Below are 16,169 nucleotides of genomic sequence, written 5' to 3' on the forward strand. Positions count from 1 at the left end.
GGAATAAGCCATTTGTGGGGTGGGGGTGGGTAAACAAAAATAAGTAAGATAGCAAGTGGAATGGAATTAAAATAATAATGATATTACACGATCAGAAAATGGCAGCGCTGCTGGAGCTGCTATAAGATCAGTGCTACTGTTGGTGGGGACACAGGGAGAGCAGGCAGCGGAGACATCGCACTTGCCCAAAGGGTCCTACTGCCCAGTCTTACTGCTGACAGCTCCGTGCAGGCTTTTTGCACGGCCTGTTAAAAGAGCTGACAGTGTTGGTGGGGCTCGTGTTCAGCAACTGCCATGAGGGGATGCAGATTCTGGGGGAGGAATGGACTGATGCAGGGCACAAATAATGGGGAGAGGACTACCCCCCACACACCACCACCCTCCCCCAATTGAGTCGGTGAAGCAAAGGCAGAGGAGATGACCCTCAGGACGGTGACCAAGGTGGAAGTCAGTGAGGGGCTCTGCTTGTGAATGACCCACTCAAGCGGTGAGCTATTGGTGGCTAGAAGATGAAGAGCTCACGCAGGCTGCAGGTTGCTATTGACAAAGTCAAAGGACCAACACTGTTTGCTGGTTGCTGGAGATTAGGTCATGAGAACCAAGTATTCGTAGCAGGATACAAGAGGACGCTGAGGGCAAAAATGGCTGCTGAAGGTCCCTGGAGCAGAGTCCTTCTTCATTGTGATGGAAGTTTAGATCTGGGCTCAGGTTACTGATGGTTTGAACTGAACTGGAATCTTGTTTGGCTGCAGAGGCTTCGGGACAATTGGAGGTGAATCACTCAGTGACTCTGAGCGGACTCTCTTTTCTTTCTCTTTCTCTGACTTTAAGGGGGGCTGTGCAATGGCAATGCTAATGGTGAATCTTTGACTAAAGGCAATTTTGTGTAATAATATATTGAAGTAATTAAGTACTTTATTGTCATTGTGTAAGAAAGCAAAATTTAAAACACAACCACGGAACTCATAAATACAACATACAGGAGCATATAAAACAGTAAAAACAATAAAAACAAGAAAGGAAAAAGCAACATTAAAACAATATGAATCACTAATTGACAGAGTTTAATTCCCAAATGGCTCTGGGATAGAAATTGTTCTTGAGTCTATTTGTCAGTGATTTAATGGACCTTTATTGTAGGTGGGTATGACAGTGGCTCTGTACACGCTGATCTTTGTGTGTTTCTTCAGGTGGTTGTTTTTCCAGACTCTTTTGTGTAGTCTTCCAAAGGCGCTATTTGCCTTGGCGAGTCTGTTGTCTATCTCTTTGTCGATCCTTGCATCAGATGAAATGGTGCAACCGAGGTAGGTAAACTGGTTGACCGTTTTGAGTTCTGTGTGCCGGATGGAGATGTGGGGGGGCTGGTGGTCATGGTGGGGAGCTGGCTGATGGAGGACCTCAGTTTTCTTCAGGTTGACTTCCAGGCCAAACATTTTGGCAGTTTCCGCAAAACAGGACGTCATGTGCTGGAGAGCTGGCTCTGAATGGGCAACTAAAGCAGCATCGTTGAAACATGGGTCCTCTACCGACATGACCTACGGCTCCTAGAACACTTCCATCAGCGCTGTCTCCACTCCATCCTCAAAATTCATTGGAATGACTTCATCACCAACATCGAAGTACTCGAGCTGGCAGAGTCCGCAAGCATCGAGTCCATGCTGCTGAAGACCCAACTGTACTGGGTGGGTCACGTCTCCAGAATGGAGGACCCTCGCCTTCCCAAGATTGTGTTCTATGGCGAGCTCTCCACTGGCCACCGAGACAGAGGTGCACCAAAGAAGAGGTACAAGGACTGCTTAAAGAAATCTCTTGGTGCCTGCCACATTGACCACCGCCAGTGGGCTGATATTGCCTCCAACCATGCATCTTGGCACCTCACAGTTCGGCGGGCAGCAACCTCCTTTGAAGAGGACCGCAGAGCCCACCTCACTGACAAAAGACAAAGGAGGAAAAACCCAACACCCAACCCCAACCAACCAATTTTCCCTTGCAACCGCTGCAACTGTGCCTGCCTGTCCCGCATCGGACTTGTCAGTCAACAACGAGCCTGCAGCAGTTGTGGACATACCCCTCCACAAATCTTCGTTCACGAAGCCAAGCCAAAGAAAGAAAGAATTGTAGGTCAAACAAATGATAGCCCAGGTGAATAGAATCCTTAAGAATATTAGCTGCCTTCCCCATACAGTGAGACCAAAATAAATCCTCTAAAGGGGACAAGGAAAACTCCATGATCTTCTGTGCCACATTGATAACCCTCTGAAGATCCCTCTTATCTGCTGCTGTACAGATGGCAAACCACATAGGACTGCAATAAGTTACCACATTTTCAATAGAGCAGCAATAGAAGGAGACCGATAAATCTCCTGTTGATTAATTTTCCTAAGGATTCTCCAGAAATGGAGACATTGATGTGCCTTCTTGACTATAGCAGTGGTATTAACAGTCCAAGAAAGATCCTCAGCCAAATACTTTCCTAGAAACTTAAAAGTCGTAACCCTTTTGACACAGTCCCCATTAATATACAATGGAGCTGGGGTCATCCTGTTTCTCCTAAAATCCATTATGAGCTCTTTCGTCTTCAAGGAATTCAATACCAGATTGTTTTCCAAGCATCCCACTGACAGTCTGTGGACTTCGTCCCTATAGGCTGACTCATCTCCCCTTGAAATGAACCCAACCACAGTTGTGTCATTCACAAATTTTATGATGGTATTAGAGGAATACTCGGATGCACAGTTTGTAGGTATAAAGAGAATACAACATTGGGCTCCACACAAAGCCTTGGAGGGAACCAGTGCTAAGTGTGAGAGTAGGGGAATATGGAGCACCTATTTTTACCAGTCTGGGAATAGTTTGTTAAAAAAAATCCTTAATCCATAGATAAATAGGACTGGAAAATCCTAAATCAGCGAGTTTACCTACCTGAAATAACAGTATTAAAAGCAGAACTAAAGTATATATATATAAAAAAAACAATCTCACGTGGCATCCCTGCTGTTTTAAGTGGGTCAATGCTAAGTGAAGAAGAGTGACAATAGTGTCCACAGTAGACCTATTAGCCCTGTAAGGAAACTGGTAGGAATTTTAGGTAGATGTGAGACTGGCTTTAAAGTACTGCAAAACCAGCCTCTTAAAGCATTTCATAATGACACATGTTCAGACTGTGAGATGGGAAGTGCAGAAAGAGAGGCTTGAGGTCAAAATGACTATGGGGACCTGCATGTGGCTTGAAAACAGAGGTCAAAGTTGATGAGAGGTTATAAAGGTTGTGGACAATTAGTTTTAGAGCATGTTGGGATGGTTGAGGGCACTTGATTACAGAAAGGATGAATATAGATAGTAGCCTGAATACGCCTGAGAATGTCTGATCTCGGAAGCTAAGCAGACTCAGGCCTGGTAAGTACTTGGAGGTGATACTGCCTAGGAACACCAGGTGCTCTAGGTTTCAGTGAGGGGTGCTGGACAAAATGGCGACTCTCTGTCTGCTTTACAGTAGACAAATGTTAAAGAATTTAATGTATGTTACATTTGAAATGTAGTATTAGGTGACAATAATGGGACCTTTACCTTTACTTGGTTAAGAGAATATGGGTTCCATATCACCAGTGGGGTGAGGGAGAAAAAAAAATCACATTTCATCAATATGAAGTTTGACTATCACAATATTTTGGGATATGTCAGCGAAAGCAAATCTAAATTGTTTTATATCATTTAGAATTAAATATAGCAATTTGTATTCATCAATTTGAAGCCATTTCAATTCTTAATATTCACGAGAACATTATTGTCAGTAACAACACAAAACTAACACTGAGGAAGAGTAAAAGTATAAATATGTGATGGTACTTATCTATGGGGCTGTTGTATTGAAATGAGTGACTACATGGAATCATTCTAGTCATATTTTGCAATAAAAAATGAAGGGATTGCATTCATTCCTGATTGATCTCAAAGAAAGAGATAGTTGCGGCAGGGTCCCTTCTGTCATTTAAGAGAAGGTTGGATATGTACATGGAGGTGAGGGAGTTGGAGGGTTATGGGCGGAGAGCGGGAGGGTTGTCCTTGTGGAGTTGTTCAAGTGAACCAGTGTGGACTCGAAGGGCTGACATGGCCTGTTTCTGTGCCATAAGCAGTTATAAGGTTGGACACAAGCTCTGGTCATTTCTTTGGTTGCATGGATTTCATCTCTAATGAAGACAATTTGATTTTTATAATTTATTCTTGCAATACAGATATTCCCAGCATGGCCTGCAATCTGTAATTATGATACAGTTGAATATCTTTCTACAATACTTCACAGATTACTTAGGAGTAAATTACATAGGTGTGGTCACACAAGGATTCGAGAAATAAAGAAATATGAACCAGTTGCATTTTCACAACAATCAAATATTTTCATGTAATAAACTGACACAAACAATACATTTCCAGATGTATTACAAACCATTCTAAATGAAGCACATTTAATTTATCAATCCAATTTTTGGTATCACACATATACCCAGAATGTACTGGGTTAGTTGGTTAATTGGGGGGCATGTTTTTCACAGACTAGAGGACCTTCCAATGAGCTGCATCATTCAAATAAGTTACCCTGAAAGTAAGCACAGGACCTGAGGGATGGTATCTCCTCAGACCTTAAAAGGTTCACACAATTTCCCAACAAATAAATTAACTCTGGGTAAGGTGGATTACCTTTATATCCCTAGCCTTAAATACCTCAAAAATTAAAGAAGTAACAATCTTGTATTATCATCATATTAAGTCCACATTAAAATCAGGCCTTGTTAGCACAGTTCATCACTCCAGAGTAAGTGAAGCAACTCATGTGCAAAAGAATGTTGTTTTTGATTAACAAATTATTTCACTGCCACAAACAATTCAGGTACAGGAAAACATGATCACAGATGAATTTTTTTTTCACTAATATTGATGGTTAATTTTAAATTAATTAGCACTCATTAATATGATAAAGTGCCTCATGGCAAGTATATTTGAATAATAATGAACCAAATGTTGATCTGTGGAGGAATAAATATTTATTTGTATATACCCATGTAAGATCACTTAATTCTTGATTGATCAAGTGGAATATCAACTGCCTCAACTGTGGGAACAGTCAGGAACATCAAGCTTCTGGAGCAACACATCTGTTTTGTTTTCCAGGTGCAGGCAGTTTCCACAGAAGTGTTAACAGTGGAATCTATCCATTCATATGTAATAATTTGATATTGTTTGAACTCATCAACTGCAACTACAGCCTTTACAGTCCTTGATGAATGGTGTCCTGTTATTTCTGTTCCTAGATCTCTAAGTTAAAAGTCCCTCCAGTCCAACCCTAATGGCCATTTTTTTGGCAATTTATGACACTGTCTCCCTCAAGCCTTCCAATTATCCATGACCATTTCTTGCTTTCAGAGACGGCTAGCTTAACACATCCGTAAAGAATCAGTTGGCATTTTAAAACTGAGCTATACAGTCAGCTCCTAATGGGTCAGCAAATATTTTGATTGATGTTTGCTGCTGGGAAAGGCAGAACTGTTGAAGGTGCAAAGTGTATAATGTCGGTGAGCACTCGAGGCCTATTCTCATTTGCTTCAATATTGTGAGGCATTCAAAAATAATCAAGTTTAACCAAAAATTCTCCATCAGATTAAAAGTGTAGTGGACGGTGAAAAACGTTGTCAAAGCTTGCAGAGGGATCTGGACCAGCTGGAAAAATGGGCTGAAAAAGGCCAGATGAAATTTTATATAGACAAGTGTTGGGTGTTGCATTTTGGAAGGACAAACCAAGAAAGGAAGTACAGAGTAAATAGTAGAACATAGGGATCTGGGAATACAGAAACATAATTTCCTGAAAGTGGTGTTATTGGTGGATAGGGTTGTAAAGAGAGTTTTTGTCATATTGGCCTTCATAAATCAAAGTAATGAGTACAGGAGTTGAGATGTTATGTTAAAGTTGTATAAGATATTGGTGAGGCCAAATTTGGAGTATTGTGTGCAGTTTTGGTCATCTAACAACAGGAATAATATCAATAAGGCAGAAAAAATGCAGAGAAGATTTATTAGGATGTTGACTGGACTTCAGAAACTGAGTTTCAGGGAAAGGTTAAATAGGGTAGAACTTTAGACCCTGGAGCATTGAAGAATGAGAGGAAATTTGATAGAGGTACTGGTATTTAAAATTATGAGGCATATAGACAGAGTAAATGTAGATAGACTTTTTTCCATGGAAGGTAGGTGAGATACAAACCAGAGGACACAGTTTAAGAGTGAAAGGTGAAAAGTTTAGGGCGAGCATGAGGGGGAACTTCTTCACACCGCGAGTGTTGGGGGTGTGGGATGAGATTGCAGCTGAAGTGATGAAGGCAAGCTTAATTTTCACATTTCAGAGGCATTTGGACTGGTACATGGATGGGAGATGTAGGAAGGCTATAGACTAGGTGAAGATCAGTGGGACTAGGCAAAAAAAATGGTTCAGCACAGACTAGAACAACTGAAGAGGCTTGTTTTTGTGATGTAATGTTCAATGATTCTATGGTTCTAACAGATCATAGAAGAGTGAGATTTAAGGATAAAAGTACAGGAACACAATCCTTTAACCGGACATCTAAAATCTAGAAAACTCCAAAAAATGGCAAGTGGGGAGAGATATGGCAGCGTTAGTTGGGCGGGCAAGGGAGAGAGACCAGCATCGTGACTCAGGTTGGCGAGAGACCGGCAGCGCGAGTCAGGCAGGCGAAAGACCGGCAGTGCAACTCGGGCAGTTGAGGTGGGGAGACCTGCAGTGCAAGTTGGGTGGTGAGGGGGGAGGGAGATGGCTGTGCGACTGGAAGGGGGTGGGGGTGGATACGGCAGCACAATTCAGGTAGGCTTAAATCTGCTTTACCAAAATCCGGAAAAATCCAAAATTCAGAACACACTGTCCACCAAGAGTTCTGGATAAAGGATTGTGTACCTGTATTTGGGATCTAAATCCAATAGATGAGTAGAGGAATCAATGAGAGAGTCTGCAAATGGTTAGAATCTTTTTTTTTCAGATAGGGTTAGGGTTAAATTATAATATTTATGTTCCACTGCCACAATTCATACCAAGTCGTAACAGTCAAAAATTTTTAAGCTTTATTAGGGAACTTGGGTAGGTTGCCCTTTAATCCTGATGCTTTTTGATTTGCTTTACGGGAGTGTAGAGATTTTTCAGAGATAATTAGGAATGATGTTGAACATAAAGTTTCTTTATATGCAGATATATATTTTTTGTTTTTTTATTTCAAATCCAGAGATTTCGATACCAAATATATTAACTTTATTTGTCCATATGTAACAGTTTTCTGGCTGTAAAATAAATATTCATAAGTGTGAATTATTACCCCTAAAGGGGTCATCATTAAGATATTTCAATTTCCCTTTTAAGTTAGTGAATGATCAATATAGATATCTCTGAATTACAATTACTAACAGTTATAAGAATTTATTGAAGGATTTTTTTCTGCAACGTTTAATCATATTAAAGTACAATTATCGGGATGGTCACCCTTGTCTATCACTGATTTGATTAGAATGAATATATTATCAAAATTTTTCTATCTTTTCCAGTCTATACCAATTTTTATCCCTAAATATGTTTATTGATTTACTGGATTCATTCATTTCTTCATATATATAGCAAGGAAAATAAGTTTGTTTAAACAAAGAGCATCTTCAAAAAACTAAAAGAAGCAGAGGTATGTCACTTTCAAATTTTAGGTTCTACAATGGGCGGTCAACATACGCAATGTGCTTTCTTTGTTAAAAATTGATAATTTAGTTGATTTCCTTTGTGGGTGGAAATGGAACTGAATTTTTATTTAAAAAAAATCTATTTTGGCTGGGTCCTCGGGTCCTTTTTACCTTTTCATTTTCTAAATTAACAAGCAATCCAATAATGAGGCACAGGTTTAGGATATAGGCATAATTTAGAACATATTTTGGAATTCATAATTTTTCTCCGGCTGGTCCTATTATAACTAATCATCTTTTCTTTTTACCTTCTTAATTAGATGCTGGTTTTAGGGAGTGGGGTGGACTGGAGACCAATTTAAAAAAAAATTATAAGAAACAGTGGATAGAGGGGGAGAAGAAGTAAAAAAGGAAAGGCTGTATATCTGAAAAAAGGCTTCGACATTTAATGCATTCAAAAAAGAAATAAATATAAAGATTTAATAAGGGATGAAAATTAAATACAAAATATTTAATAAATAGACCAAATTATCCAGACTTTTAAATAATTCCAATAAGGCTGCCAAATATCTATGAACATGTTATTTTTAAGATTATAAGTAATTTTCTCCAGAAAAGCAATATTTTTATACATGATAATTTTGCTTCTTTTGAACAATTGAGGGCAAAATTTAAGTTACCCAATAGTCTTTTTTTTCAGATAGCTACAAGTCAGACATTTTGTTCAGTCCAAGCTTTCTGATTTCCACAGATTTCTGAAAGAAACACACTTGAATTACTTTTTGACTTTCAATTTTCTTATAGTGGCTCTCGATATCAATTCTTTATAGTGATTTGATGGATTTGCGAACAGCTTCGCTCTTTAAGTTCAAGAGTGATTGGGAGCATGACTTGGATTTTTCACTTCTAGAGGAGGACTGGGATATTGTTCTAAATTTGATAAATAAATCCTCTTTCTGTGCGCGAGATTTTTTTGTTGAAATTCAAAGTGGTGTATAGACAGCATATTTCAAAAGTTAAACTATGTTGCTTCTATTCTGATATTGATCCATTATGTGATAAATTTAAATTTTTCAAGGCCCCATTGACTGGCCCTAGTTGATTTTTGAAAAAAAAAATCACTTTCAAACTTTATCAGTTATTTTTAGGATCAAATTAGAACCATGCCTCTTAATTGCTCTATTTTTCTCAATAAGAGGAAATACTATTGACCATCTCAGATGTTAATTTTAGCTCTTACCTCATTGATAGCTAGATGGGCAATTTTGATGAAATGGAAAGAGAGTGCTCCACCTATTTCATATTCCTAAGTTTAGAAAAAAATATCAAACATAATCTTAAAGGAATTTTTTTTTAAAAGGTGGGGCCCATTCAAGGAGTATTACCATATTTAAAAAAAAATAGTGTGTTTGGATGTTCCTGAGTAGTGCTGTCTGGTTTCCGAAAGTCATAGTTCATTTCAATGTATATTAGACATGCAAGTTAGCCTTGTTTAGAGAAAGGGGTTTGATGAATAGGGTTGTTTTTTTCCTCTCTGTTTTTTGTTTTCCTCTTTTTTTCTTTTGATGTGTTTTGAAAATGGGTTTGATTGAGAGGGGTGCACAGAATTTATACCATGTATGCTTAAGGTATTATTCGAGAAGTACAAATTATCTGTTTTTTATGTATATTTCATCGCATATATTGGATTAATATGTGTGCATGCATGTTTTATTAAACTCAATAAAGATATTTTTAAAAGAAGAAGTGGTCAGTGATCTCGGCAGGTTGGGTCACGAATAGGGATCAGGTTATATATGCCAGGCAGCAAGATTAATGTTTGGATTTTGTTTATAGTTTTGCTGAGATTGGGTTCCTAAAAAAAGAGATGAGGAAATATTCACCTTACAGTATATTTCTTCAGGCAGGTCCCAGGCTAAGGTTGGAAATGAAACAATATTTCCCCTTAAATAACACAGGATCATGCTTTAATGCTATTTGGAAAGAATGCCTTTGCATAAATAATCATTGAAAATTATGCCATTGGATATAATTGTGTATGCCAGTATCCTTTGTCTCTTTTGTCCTACGCTTTTCAATTATATTTTACTTTTCCCTACAATTCAATTACAAACTATGTACAATGTTACAATAAGCAGTGCAATTGCTCAGCTTCTATAAATGTTGCTCATCAGTTGAGGTTCATGCAGATATACAAAAGTCACACATTTGTAACTTTCAGATTACTTGGCTAGATTGAGCATTCTGGGAACGAGTGGTTGTGTTGCTCAGCCACACACAAATTACCAGAAGGACATGTTGGAAAGTTGAGGGTGTATTCTATATGTTTAACAAACGATTTCTCCAGAAATGACTTTTTTTTTAAATCATGCATTTTCAGCATGTATTCCAGCCAGAGTCAGAAATGCAATCTCAAGTGAAAATGATGCTGATGCAAATGTAAAGGAGCCAATCACAGAAATGTGCAATTCTTGTATTGTGGCTAGATTATTATAATGTGTCTTCCAGGGATATTCAAACACGGCAAGTCAGCAGCTTTGAGAGTGAGGTAAAATGTGCTCGTCATTCACAACATAGCCTGTGCAAGTTTATCTTTTTTTTTATATTGAAAGCCTACTTTGCTATTAAGCCTTGAATGTAGCTGGTGTTAATTGTTATTCAAAACAACAAGCCCACAAGCACTGAGGAGATACAAGAGTTCTGTTCTTCAGAGCTGTCTGTAAACCAATTTCTCCAGAAGTTATTTCCTCATCAATGTGTTGTCATATCACACTTCATACACTTTCATTTCATTGAATAATCATCCTAACAGAATGCATAATTAAAATAGCAGCATAAATGCCACATTCAGTCATTAATTGAAATAATGTTTATCATGAAGTTTATCAGAATGATTATTATTTCTACTACAATGAAAGATGCTTCAAATGTATGGGAGGCTTTGCGTAAAGATACATTTTGGGTAAGTCAAGTTAATTTTAACCCAGTCAGTAAATGTCACAGAGAGCTGAAAAAAAAAAGAAGAATCAATCTGGTTGCTCTCCATATGACATCAGTTGAAGGATTTCAGAAACCAAGCCCAATCAACAAGGCCTTGCTGATTCTATCGAACTTTCAGGTGAATTCAGGCACTGTTTGTTGGTTTCACAATCATCAGTCAGTCATCCAGATATCAGTGTGCTTTTTTGGTCAGAGTGCTGTGGGTAAAGATATGAAGGAGATGTGTCCCAAAGCATAAAATTGGAATGAATAAAATTTTCCTTGTACCTGCTACATTGCATATTTTTCTAAATTTTCTTGAAGCACATGACTCACGCATGCGTGTTCCCATAACACTCCCCATCCCCCACCCCAACACCTGCTTCCCTGAAACCCCTGCTGTGTTTTATACTCAACTGCTGTCGCTGCTGTTCATTCCTCACCTCAATAGTTTAAATCCCCCTTTTTTTATACAGAGATGCTTCCATGTGCTCCTGCAGCACCATACCCCTGCTCTATAGGGCCCTGCCATTCACTATAAAAATGTCCTTCCCAAGTTTGTCTGACCATAATATAATGCCTTATGCTTGTTAGAATTAAATTCAATTTGTTACTCCTTAGTTAAGTTAATTGTTTTCAATAACATCAGTATTATGTTCACTGCTTTCCTTGTTACTTCACTGAAATACTAAATAGTCTATAGATTATTCATCATTGCTGACAATATTTCACAGAAAATTACTAAGCCACAGTATTTACCCAGGTCATGAGGAGTGGAGGGTAAAGGAAACAAAAATTGCAATTTCAAGGCCACAGATCTGCATACACAGCTTATTTTGAATAATATTAGTAGCATTGTCACATATGTGCTCCAGCAGCCATTTTAAATTCCTGAAAATGAAGAGAAGATTCACAAGGATGTTATTGGGACTTGAGGAACTAAGTTACAGGGCAAGTTATTCCCTCGAGTGTCGAAGAATGGGGAGAGATTTGATAGAAGCATACTGATAGAGTACTAGTGTAAGTGCTAGTGCTAATCCTGACCACTAGAGGGAATCGGGAGTCAAGCTGTTGCATTTTGGGTAGATTCAAAATGAATGCCTCCACGAGGTCTCTTTGTCTGTTTGCTCTAGCTAATAAATAGTTGCTTTATTACAATAAAAGGAACATCTCAAGAAGTATATAAAATTATGAGGTGTATAGATAGAATAAATGCAAGCATGCATTAAGTGGGTTAAGGGTGAAAGGTGAGATGTTTAGGGGGAAGATTAAGGGGAACCACAAAGAGAGTTGTGAGAGTGTGGAACAAGCTGAAGAGGTGAATGCAGGCTTCATCTTGACTTTTAAGAAAAAAATGGAAAATATACTTGGATAAAAGTGGTATGGAGGGCTGTGGACTGGGTGTAAGTCATTGGGATGAGACACAATAATAGTTAGGCACAGTCTAGATGAGATGAAGAGCCCGTTGCTCTGCTGTAAATTTTTATGGTTCGTCAAATTCAAGTAGGTGTTCAAGGTGGGCAAATATTGTTGGCTGATAAAATCAGTGCCAAGCAATACACCAAGACAGAGAAAAAAAATCTGAAGAAAGCTAAGGTGTGTTTTGTTACATCATTTCAGCTTTCTTGTCATAACAGACCACTGAATGTTGGTCTAGAAATTCTTTGGTGCCTGGAAAAGCAGAGGAAGAGAAGGAATTTTGGAGAATTGTGACATTCAAAAGTCACTGAGAGAGGTAGATGGATAGGAAAGGTTTAGAGGGATATGGGGTGAATGTAGGAAAATAGGATTGACTTAGGTGGTATTGATATGTTTGGCTGAAGGGCCTAATTCCATCCGTAACTCTAAACAATCTCTTGTTCACTGTGCCACAGATAACCAAACCAGCAAATTGTCCTGATTATTCTTTGACAAACTTGGAAATATGAAACTAGCCATCCAACTCTTCAGTCTCTGCACCCCTCTAAACAAGCCTTTTGATAACCGCTTTTCATATTGCCTCACCACTGGTTGTCCTACCTTCAGATGTTTAGAAATCCCCTCTTCTCTTTCTCTCTCTTCATTCGCACCACTACCTATAGAACCAAAGGTTTAGCCATCTATCCAAGAATTTTCTGTTACAGTCATTATCAATTTTACACAAGGTTACACCAATAATAATTCAAGAAATCATTGATTTACATCTTACAGAAAAAAAAACTCATATAGTTATATCATTCTGTTCAAAAATACCATCAACTTGCTATGTGATTAAAAACTCAATCGAAATTGTTCCATTATTGTAAGTAGAGAGACAAATGATAAATGATATGTTCTGAGGCTAACAAAGTGCCCTTATAACTCTTCATAATAGAAGTCATGATTTGTTTAACTTCTGTAAAGCAATGAAGATTCAAATGAAGCACCTAATCAGGGACATTTAGAAAGGCTGAATGGAAAGATAAACAAAAGCCCTACAAAAGGAGAAAACAACAAAAAAAATACAGAAAAGTAGTAATATAATTTTCAAAAAGTTAAGAGCAAACTAATGCAAGTGCAGGAAATCAAAAATGAAAGATGCAATGATACTCAGCAGGCCAGAGAAGCACTGTTATTAATTCAGGTCAATGCCTTTCCATCAGGATCTCATTACCATTTGTCTCCTGATTCTGGCCTTAAAATACATGCTCAAATTGTCAATTAGCTTATAACTTACTTAAAGCTGACAAATTACCCCAGTTCCGATGAAGTATCATTGAGCTGAAAATTAAATTCTGTTTCTTTTTCCTCAGCTGCTACCTGATGTGTGGGATCTCTCCAGCAATTCCTGTTAGTATTTCAAAAGGAAAAAAATGCTTGACCATCTTTGAATTTGTTGACCAGGATAGTAGATGTAATATAAGTAGCTGAAAAGTTTTTGATAACATGTCACTTAATAGACAATAGGTGCTGGAGTAGGCCAATTGGCCCATTGAGCCAGCACCTCCATTTATCAGATCATGGCTGATTTTTCTCTTTCAATAACCAATTCCAGCCTTATCCCCAGAACTCTTAACTCCTCTGCCCAACTCTCTCTTAAATCTATCCAGCAAATCTCCCTCCACTACCCTATGTGGCAATTGTGATAGTACAGATCTATCACCAATGTATATAGTGTATATAGTTACTGTATCTAGACTGTGTTTACAGTGATTGGCTGAGAGCTTAGCCACACCTACTGTCTGGGCCTTAAAGGGTTGTGTCCCTAGCCAGGTCAGATCATTCCGGACTGGTCGGCCACCTGTGAAGAACTCCTGTCTTTTGCTAATAAAAGCCTTGGTTTGGATCAACAAGTCTTTGATTCTTTCGACGAGCTCTACAGCAATGCATTCCACAGATCCACAACTTGCTGGGTAAAAAAAAATATATCCTAAGTTCTGTCTTAAATGCCCTTCCCTGTATTCTTAAAATATGCCCTCTAGACCACTGAAACTAGAGGAAAAAGTGTAATGTAATTGACAGTATTGGAGAATTGTGTGGAGCACAAACGTGCTTTTATTAACTTACAATTAATGGCCAGTATCTACAATGGTCTTCAGATAAATTGGAAGTAAGGTGGGAAAACAGGGTTTATATTGGGACCAATGGGAGCAGAGCCAAGAGGAGGAGCCGGTCATCTAATCTACCTATAGACAGTGAATTCCAGTTCTCTGCATTCACCTTTTCATTCAGAAGGGAACCTGCGGGTGAAAACAGTGACCACATTTGCAAAACCTCTTTACAATTATTTACAAGTTGAGACTGTCTAGGGGCCTGGTTATTCTGGTCGAGTGCCTAAGAACTAGTGGACTTTGCTCTTTCAGGACTTCATGTACCTCCTGTGGGTCTTGGATACTGGGACTCAAAAGGGAACTTGGGGGTTGCATGGTTGAAACCATGTTGTCTGGAACCCTGCTCCTCAGTTCCTGAAGGTGCCAGGTGTCCTCTCTGCAATTTGAGTATACCACATATGGATACATCAGGTTTGCATGCAGTAGGTGCACTCTTTCGACCAGAGGCTCCGTTTCACGTGTTTTCAAGGGGACTGGTCCTATTGCCATGCTGGAAGAGTGATCCCTGTCATAGATTTCCTCGGGACTGCAAACATAATTTTGTGAGGAGCCATAATGGTCACAGTGCAGAGAAGTGATCTTATGTAGAGGAGCGCGGTGGGCAGAACCTCTTGCCAGCATGAGTCTGGAAGGCCTTTAGACTGGAGAATTAATTTCAGAGCTTTCCAAACCATTGCATTCCTTTATTCAACTTGTCCATTCCCCTGGGGCTGTGTAACTAAATGTCCTGCTTGAGGTGAATCCTCCTGTGAGCAGGTGTCAGTGTAGCTCTTTGCTCATCAATAATGAGCCCCAGTCTCTATGAATATAGGTGGGATACCCGAACGTGGTGAAAATGGAGTGCAGAGTTCTGATGACTAGGGTGATGGAGGTGTCAGGGCAGGGATGGTGAATGGAAAATATGAGTACTCATCAATATTGTTAAAAAGTGCACATTTCTGTTGGTAGAAGGAAGGGGTCCCTTGAAATCGATACTGAGCCATTCGAAGGGATGGAAATCTTTTATCAGAAGTACTTTGTCATGGTGGTAAGAATGTGGTTTGCACTCAGCGTATACCTGGCATGACCTGGTTATTTCCCTGATGTCTTCAATAGAGAAGGGCAGGTTGCATGCCTTGATGAAGTGAGCCATGTGGGTGATGCCCGGGTGGCAGAGCTTTTCATGAATTGATCGCAACTGGCTGGTGTGTGCAACAGCACAGCTTCCTCGGGATAGGGCATTTGGAGGCTCATTGAGAGTACCTGGCCTATACACTACCTCATAGTTATAGGTGGAGAATTTGATCCTGCATCTCACGACCTTGTTGTTCTTTATTTTTGCCCTGTTTGTATTATTGAAAATAAATGCTACAGATCGCTCATCAGTGAGGAGAGTGAATTTCCTGCCAGCGAGGTAACGCCTCCAGGGCTTGAGCCTATTTCTCCACTGAAGGGTTTCTGTGTTCGTGGCCTTGTAGGGTGTGGGAAAAGGAAGCCTGCCCGCCTGGTTAAGGGCCACAGCCAGAGTTACGTCGGGGACATCTACTTGGGATGGTGTGTTTTTGTCCACCACATGCATGGTGGCCTTAGTGATATAGCTCCTGACGTAGCTAAAAGCCACCTGGGCTTTGGCCGATAATGGAAAGGAGGTGGATTTTAAAAGGGGGAAGATCTTGTCAGCGTAATGAGATACCAACTGGGCATAGTATGAGATGAAGCCCAAGCACCTCCTTAAAGCTTTAATGGTCCGTTGGATCGGGGGGTCTAACAGGGGGTGTATACGCTCAAGGTCAGGGGCAATGACGCCATTCTTCATCACATAACCCAGGATAGCTAGATGCTTAATCCGGAACATACACTTACTGACATTGTGCATGAGGTTCAGCGATTTGGCTGTGTGGAGAAACTTCTGAAGATTGGCGT

The sequence above is a fragment of the Narcine bancroftii genome, chromosome 7 (assembly GCF_036971445.1).
Source record: "Narcine bancroftii isolate sNarBan1 chromosome 7, sNarBan1.hap1, whole genome shotgun sequence".
NCBI classification, from domain to species: Eukaryota; Metazoa; Chordata; class Chondrichthyes; order Torpediniformes; family Narcinidae; genus Narcine; species Narcine bancroftii.